The sequence below is a fragment of the Cynocephalus volans genome, chromosome 9, assembly GCF_027409185.1.
Source record: "Cynocephalus volans isolate mCynVol1 chromosome 9, mCynVol1.pri, whole genome shotgun sequence".
Taxonomy (NCBI): Eukaryota; Metazoa; Chordata; class Mammalia; order Dermoptera; family Cynocephalidae; genus Cynocephalus; species Cynocephalus volans.
In genome coordinates, this window is record NC_084468.1 from 150972314 (window position 1) to 150978313 (window position 6000).

The 6000-nt window shown below is 55.7% G+C and overlaps 1 protein-coding gene and 1 long non-coding RNA gene across 3 annotated transcripts in view; one reads left to right on the plus strand and one right to left on the minus strand.

Annotated features, from left to right (window-relative positions):
• CFAP100 (cilia and flagella associated protein 100) overlaps window positions 1-286 on the minus strand; it is a 44370-nt gene extending 44084 nt beyond the window's left edge. The window contains exon 1 of the mRNA XM_063107520.1: window positions 161-286. The gene's annotated coding sequence lies outside the window, so the exon portion shown is untranslated. The remainder of the gene's footprint in view (window positions 1-160) is intronic.
• Window positions 287-436: 150 nt separating this feature from the next.
• LOC134385544 (uncharacterized) lies at window positions 437-2450 on the plus strand. Of its 2 annotated transcripts, none has more exons than XR_010024407.1 (4): window positions 437-510; window positions 1169-1281; window positions 1719-1792; window positions 2058-2450. It is a non-coding gene; the product is annotated as an uncharacterized LOC134385544 (long non-coding RNA). The 2 variants fall into 2 exon arrangements; XR_010024408.1 differs by having other exon boundaries at window positions 464-510; window positions 1190-1281.
• The last annotated feature ends 3550 nt before the right edge of the window (window positions 2451-6000 follow it).

Below are 6000 nucleotides of genomic sequence, written 5' to 3' on the forward strand. Positions count from 1 at the left end.
CCTCAGGGCCTTTGCGTTCGCGGCCTCCTCAGCCAAGAAAAGTTCTCCCGCACCCAGTCGGGGTTGGGGGGGCTCCTATCCCTTCAAATCCGAGCTCAAACGTCACCCTTCACAGAGCCGTCTCCTCCCACCCCACCCAAAGTGATCAACTTCATCTGACCTCACTTGATTTTCTTCGCTGCAATTACCACTATTATGTTCTCAGTTTAAAGTCGGTTTATTGTCTGTTTCCCCCTAGAATATAAGCTCCCTGAGAACAGGGGAACTTTTCCGCCCGTCAAAGCTCCTGACAGGTCCGGAACACTCCGTGACTGTTCGGGGGAGGAAGGTTCATGTGTTCAGAGGAGCGAGCAGAGCGTCAGCCAGGCGTCCGGAGTCACGCGGCTGGGCGGGACCCAGCGCAGGTCCCTCCCTGCGGCCCCTGCTGCAAGAGCAGGCGCCGGGGAGGCTGGGGCGGGCAGGACGCCGGCGACAAGCGCGGCACAAGCGGGGACGGCCGCACCCGCGCAAGTGAGCCCCGGGAGGGGGGGGGGGGGGGCGCTTGGAGGGCGTGACCCCGGCCCCGCGCATCTGCCCGCGCCCCCGCGCCCCGCCCACTCGCCCTGCGCACACGCACCTGCCCCCGCCCCCGCATCTGCCCGCGCCCCCGCCCACTCGCCCCGCGCACACGCACCTGCCCGCGCCCTCGCGCCCCCAGCCCCGCTCCCCCGCCCCGCCCCCGCATCTCCCCGCGCCCCCGCCCACTCGCCCCGCGCACACGCACCTGCCCGCGCCCCGCCCCCCCGCCCACTCGCCCCGCTCACACGCACCTGCCCGCGCCCTAGCGCCCCCAGCCCCGCTCCCCCGCCCCGCCCCCGCACCTGCCCGCGCCCCCGCCCACTCGCCCCGCGCACACGCACCTGCTCGCGCCGGCTGCTCCGAAGCTCCGCGGCCCGGGACCAGACGTGCGTCGCCATGGCAACCGCGCCCGCCGCCGTGACATCACAAAGGCGGGGCGGGGCGGGGGCGGGGCTGCAGCCCCGGGGTCTCCGCGCGGCGCCCGCCCAGGACCTGGCCAGGACGGTGGCTTCCCTCCCACGAGTCGCTCATCTCCCGGTGACGGGCGCGGAGCGGGGCCTCCGGGGTGCGCGGTGCGGAGCGAGGGTACACCTGGTCCTTTCCTGCTCAGGAGACTGAGCTATCCTTTCAGGGACATTCAGGAGTCTCTGGGGACTCTGTAGCAGCGTGCGGGCCGGTCTTGTGGTCCCGGTGAGAGCCCCGCAGCTCATGGCTCTGTCCAGGGTACGTGTGGCGGGTGAGGAGACCGGTTCCCCTGGAGCCAGGGTGGGAGGGAGGACGGGCTTCCCGAGCTGGAAGGAGCGGAGATCCCCGAACTTCACGGGGAGGACAGTGTCCCACCCCACAATACCCACAGCGGGCTTTGCACAAGGAAGGAAGGGCCATATCCGTGATGTGTGCGTGTGCACTGCGTGTGTGTGTCACAGCAGCTAGTGTGACACGCCCCGAAAAGACAAGTGGCCCCCTTTACCGCTAGGGTCCGGAGATTCCTTATGCCGTCAGCGTCCCAACTGGCCCAGCCCAGCTCCTCTCTACAGTCCCCTCCCTGCAAACCGGCGAGGAGGGGCAGAGCGTTCGGTTTAGGTTCATGGAAACGTGAGAAGCACTGCACGAGCTAAGGAAAAGCAAATATTTTAAAAATAGTTTATCTTAAACACCAGGAGTTTTCATGATACGTTTGGAGCCCAAAGAGAGAAGGCTGCTGAGGATATTGCCGGTTCACTGTCGTCAACAGGTAAGCTTGTCAACTGCTGTGAATTTCCGCATGAGTCCTTACAGAGTGTATTCCACGTGCCAGGCACTGTTCTGCGTCCTTGGCACAAATTCTCCCGTGAACCGGCTCGACTGCCCCGCCGGGTAGGCTCTGTCCTCACCCTTGCTTTCCAGGGGGAGCCGGGGCGACCAGAGCTGGGCTTTGCAGTGAGGCGGCAGAGTCCCGTCTCTGCTCCTAAGCAGACACACGTCGCCGCTCACTAGAACGTGTTTATAATTCTATGCAGTTATCCAGAACAGTGACGCACAAGCGTTGGAGAAAGCCTAAGAATTCTGCAGGTGCGCTTCGTGAGAGGAAGTCTCTAGTCAGTTTGTGTGTGCTTGTCTTCTTTTGGCTCTCGATTGTTTAGAAGATTGGAAAGAAAACCATTTAGGAAACGTGGACTGATTTGGAACTTTTAATCTTTGCCTAACAAATTTAACTAGAAACACCATTTGCTGATACAAAGCTAATTTAAAAAATAAGATGGATGGATGGAGGGATGGAGAGATGATAGACTAAAAATAGACTTGTGATAAAGCAGGTGTGCTGGCATGTTAACCGTAGAGCCTGTGCGATGCTGTTCACAAAATTCAGCATTTCTGTGTTTGAAGTTTGAAAGTTTTCATGATAAAGTGTTTTGGGAAAAGCTAATAATCTTTTTATGGGGAGAGTTTGTGTTTCTTTTTTTTTAATTTATTTATTTTAATAATATACAATGTGGTTGATTATTGAAAGTCTGTGTTTCTGATTTCATATTTTCCTCCTCGAAGAAGGTGTGTCAGTCCGGGTTCTTGGGAACAAACAGCGGAAGTGAACTGCAGCCAGTTAAAGGGGAAGGAGACACGGGGCACTCCCAGAATCCACAGGAGGACAGGGAACCAAGCAGAGAGATGGGGTAGCCTGGGGGCGCCCAGAGCCGGCTGCAGGTGCGTCCTGGTGGACACACTTGTGGCTGTTACCTGGTGTCTAACTGTGTGCTTCTGACTGGCAGCACCAGAGGTCACCTGTCTGCACTGTGTGCCTTCCATACAAGTCTCTGGCTTCTATGGTGGGAGGTGGGGACTCAGACAATGGGGGGGGGGTCCCTCACAACCCAGAAGGGTGTTCAGAGGCCTACCAGAATGTCTGACAGAGGCCCATGAGAGCAGCTTGTGTCTTCCTGCCAGGGCACCTGGTCTCACTGTCATCCCTGCGACGTCACGGGCAGGCAGTTCCACAACTCTATGTCTTGGCTTCTTCCCTTCGCTTTTTTTGTGATGTCTCTTATTCTGCTGCAAATCTCTTACTTGTTTCTGAAGACTCAGTTCAGGGGTTTCCTCTCTGGAAAGTCACTGTCTGCCTCCTTTCCCAGGCGCCCCCTGCCCTCTGGTGGCTAGGCAGGTCCAGCAGGTGGAAGAAGTGGAATAGCCAGGCCCCGCGTGTCCTCACTCTGCCCCCTCGCCCCCACCCCCTCCATCCCCGGTGTGACTTGCTCCTCTGGGCAGGCCTGCATGGCCCCAGCTCCTAGGCTCCAGCAATGCCACCGCCTCCTGGGCCTGCAGTCCCACTCCTGCCAATTCCTGACGGCCTCACCATTCCCTTTTCCACAATTAGTTACTTTCATATGGGTGTAGCTAATTCCCTGCTTTAAATTTCTGTCTTTGAAACTCCGATAGTGTTTCATCAGACACCATCTGATGGTGTGACATCATCAGTCCAGGCCAGGTCCAAATTCTAGCTCTGCCCCTCCCCTGCTGTGTGCACCCCTGCCTACAAGCGTCCGGCCGGGCCTTAGTTATTTGAGCGAGGAAGCTGAAAATCAGAGACATGAAGCCATTTACCTAAGGCTACACAGCCCATAAGTGGCAGAACTGGGATTTAAGCCCAGGCAGTCTGACTTGACAGCTTAGACTATTCACCACCCGCCATGCCTGTTCCCACTGGCCTGGGGAGAGGAGCTCTCAGCCCTCTAGGGAGGGGAAGGTCTCGTCCCTGGGCTGGAGTTGAACTCTGTGGTTTACACAGGTATCTTCCCTCCCCAGCCCTACCTGGGGGTGTTGGCCTCCAAAAGCCTGACATCCGGGCCCATGTAATGAGCCGACTAGAAATCAGGTGTGGTGCAGCTCACAGCTGCAGATGAATTGGGACAACAGGCAGCGCATCCCTGTGAACCCCTTGATGTCTGGAAGCTCCATGTGAAGCAGAATGGAATAAGCCTGCAGCAGGCAGGACACAGGGGCTCTCATGATCCACGTCAGGGCTGGACAGTCACCTTCCGGGTAAAATGCCTTAAGTGCCTGGACCTCTTGCGAATGGACTTTCCTTTTGCTCAGAAGTTGTTGGATATGGGCAATGACTAAACCATGTCTACGTAACTTCATGGTGAGATGGGCTTTCTATGGGAAGGACTGCAGTGTGTGCCGTCTGCACTTCACATGCTGCACTGACAGTTTGATTGGACTGTGGGGAAAACACAGTGGTGACTGTTGGTGTGTCCACTTCCCTGGCATACACGTGTGACTGCAGCACAAGAGAAACAGTGTTCACAGATAATAAAGAAGGTATTGGAGTCCAGAGTAAGATTCAGTGGGCTTGGATCATCTGGGGGTGGCATTGTTTGGATCAGGTTCAGTAATGAATAGGATCTAAATAGGCAACTGAGGGCTGTGATTCAAGGAATTCCAGGAGCAGGGATGAGTGTGAGGCTGAGCTCATGACATTGGGACAGGAGTACAGGATGTGCAGTGGTGAAGGTGAGGGCATGTAGGGGCACCGGGAAAGGTGGGCAGGTGCCCTCCAGGTTGCGTAGGGCTAGAATGTTGTTTCAGAGGCGATGGGGTGGGGTCTTTTATTACTGCCCGTGTAGTACAAGGAAGGCAAGGCCATGCTCAGATTTGCTATTTAGTTTGGTCTTTAGCTTTGCGGGGAGGATGGGTTGTACGAGAGGGCAAGCCCAGAGGCAGGGAAGGTACTAGAAGGTGGTAGCTGTTTCCAAGCAAGAGGTAATGGTGATGTGGATGAAGACAGAGGCAGTCAGGACAGAGAGAGGCATGATGCGAGCTGGGTTCTGGAGGCAGGATGGACAGACTGGCTGTGGGCTGAAGAGGTAACTGGACTCGGTAGCTTGAGCACATTCGCTGAGATGGGGAACCGGCTGGGCGGGTGTGTGTGCTTTGCAGAGAGGACCCGCGAGGAGTGTCGCTGGCTCACAGCTCCTGTGATTGCTCACTTGGAATGAGCGTAGCTTTGTGCCGAGGCTGCTCCCAGCCGATGACCGTGGGCTCACGGGAGCTGGGCCGTTTCTGCCTGATGCGGGACTCCTCCAACCGGCAAGCTCTGCACCAGCCTGGTCAAGACCTTCCCAGAGCTGCCCCACAGCCTGGCTTCTCGTACCCACCTCCCTTTCTCTCCTCTCTCCCCGCCCCACTCCTGCTCTCTCCTCTTTGTCTGAACAGGCATTTCTCCCAGTAAATCTCTTGCCTGACAGTTCCTGTCATGGTGTCTGCATCCTGGAGGACCTGCGCTGGCATGGAGGAGTGTGGTCAGTTTTAGATGGGCCGAGTGTGGGGTCACATGCGTGTGTCTGAGTGTTGGCGTGTGGAGAGTGGGTGAGATCGCCTCGGGAATGTTTGCAGTGAGAAGTAGGGACAGCCGAGAGGTAGGAAGAAAATCAGGCAAGCTTGTTCTTTAGAAAGTCAGAGGAACAGATACAAGAGGTGGATTGCTAAGACCGTCCAGCGGGACAGAATTGTTTTCTTAGTCAGTGGTGCTGGGACAAGTGGATATGCACATGCAAAAGAAGAAGGTTGGACCTCATCTTGTGTCATACACAGACATGAACTCAGTATGGCTTATATGCCTAAATGTCAGAGCTGAAACTCTAAAACTCTTAGAATAAAACACAGGAGTTTTATTTTTTGTGACACGAATTAGGCAATGGTTTCTTAACTCTGACACCAAAAGCACAAGTGACGGGAGAAAAAAGTTGAGCCACATCAAAATTAAGAACGTTTGCTGTCTGTACCATAACGTTAAAAAAGCAAGAATGGGAGAAAATATTTTCAAGACTTGTATCTAAAATCTGTAATGAACTCCTACGACTAAACAATAAAAAGACAAATAACATAATTAAAAGTGGGCCGAGTAGACATTTCTCCAATGAAGATATACAAATGGCCAGTAAGCATGTGAAGAGATGGCCAACAGCT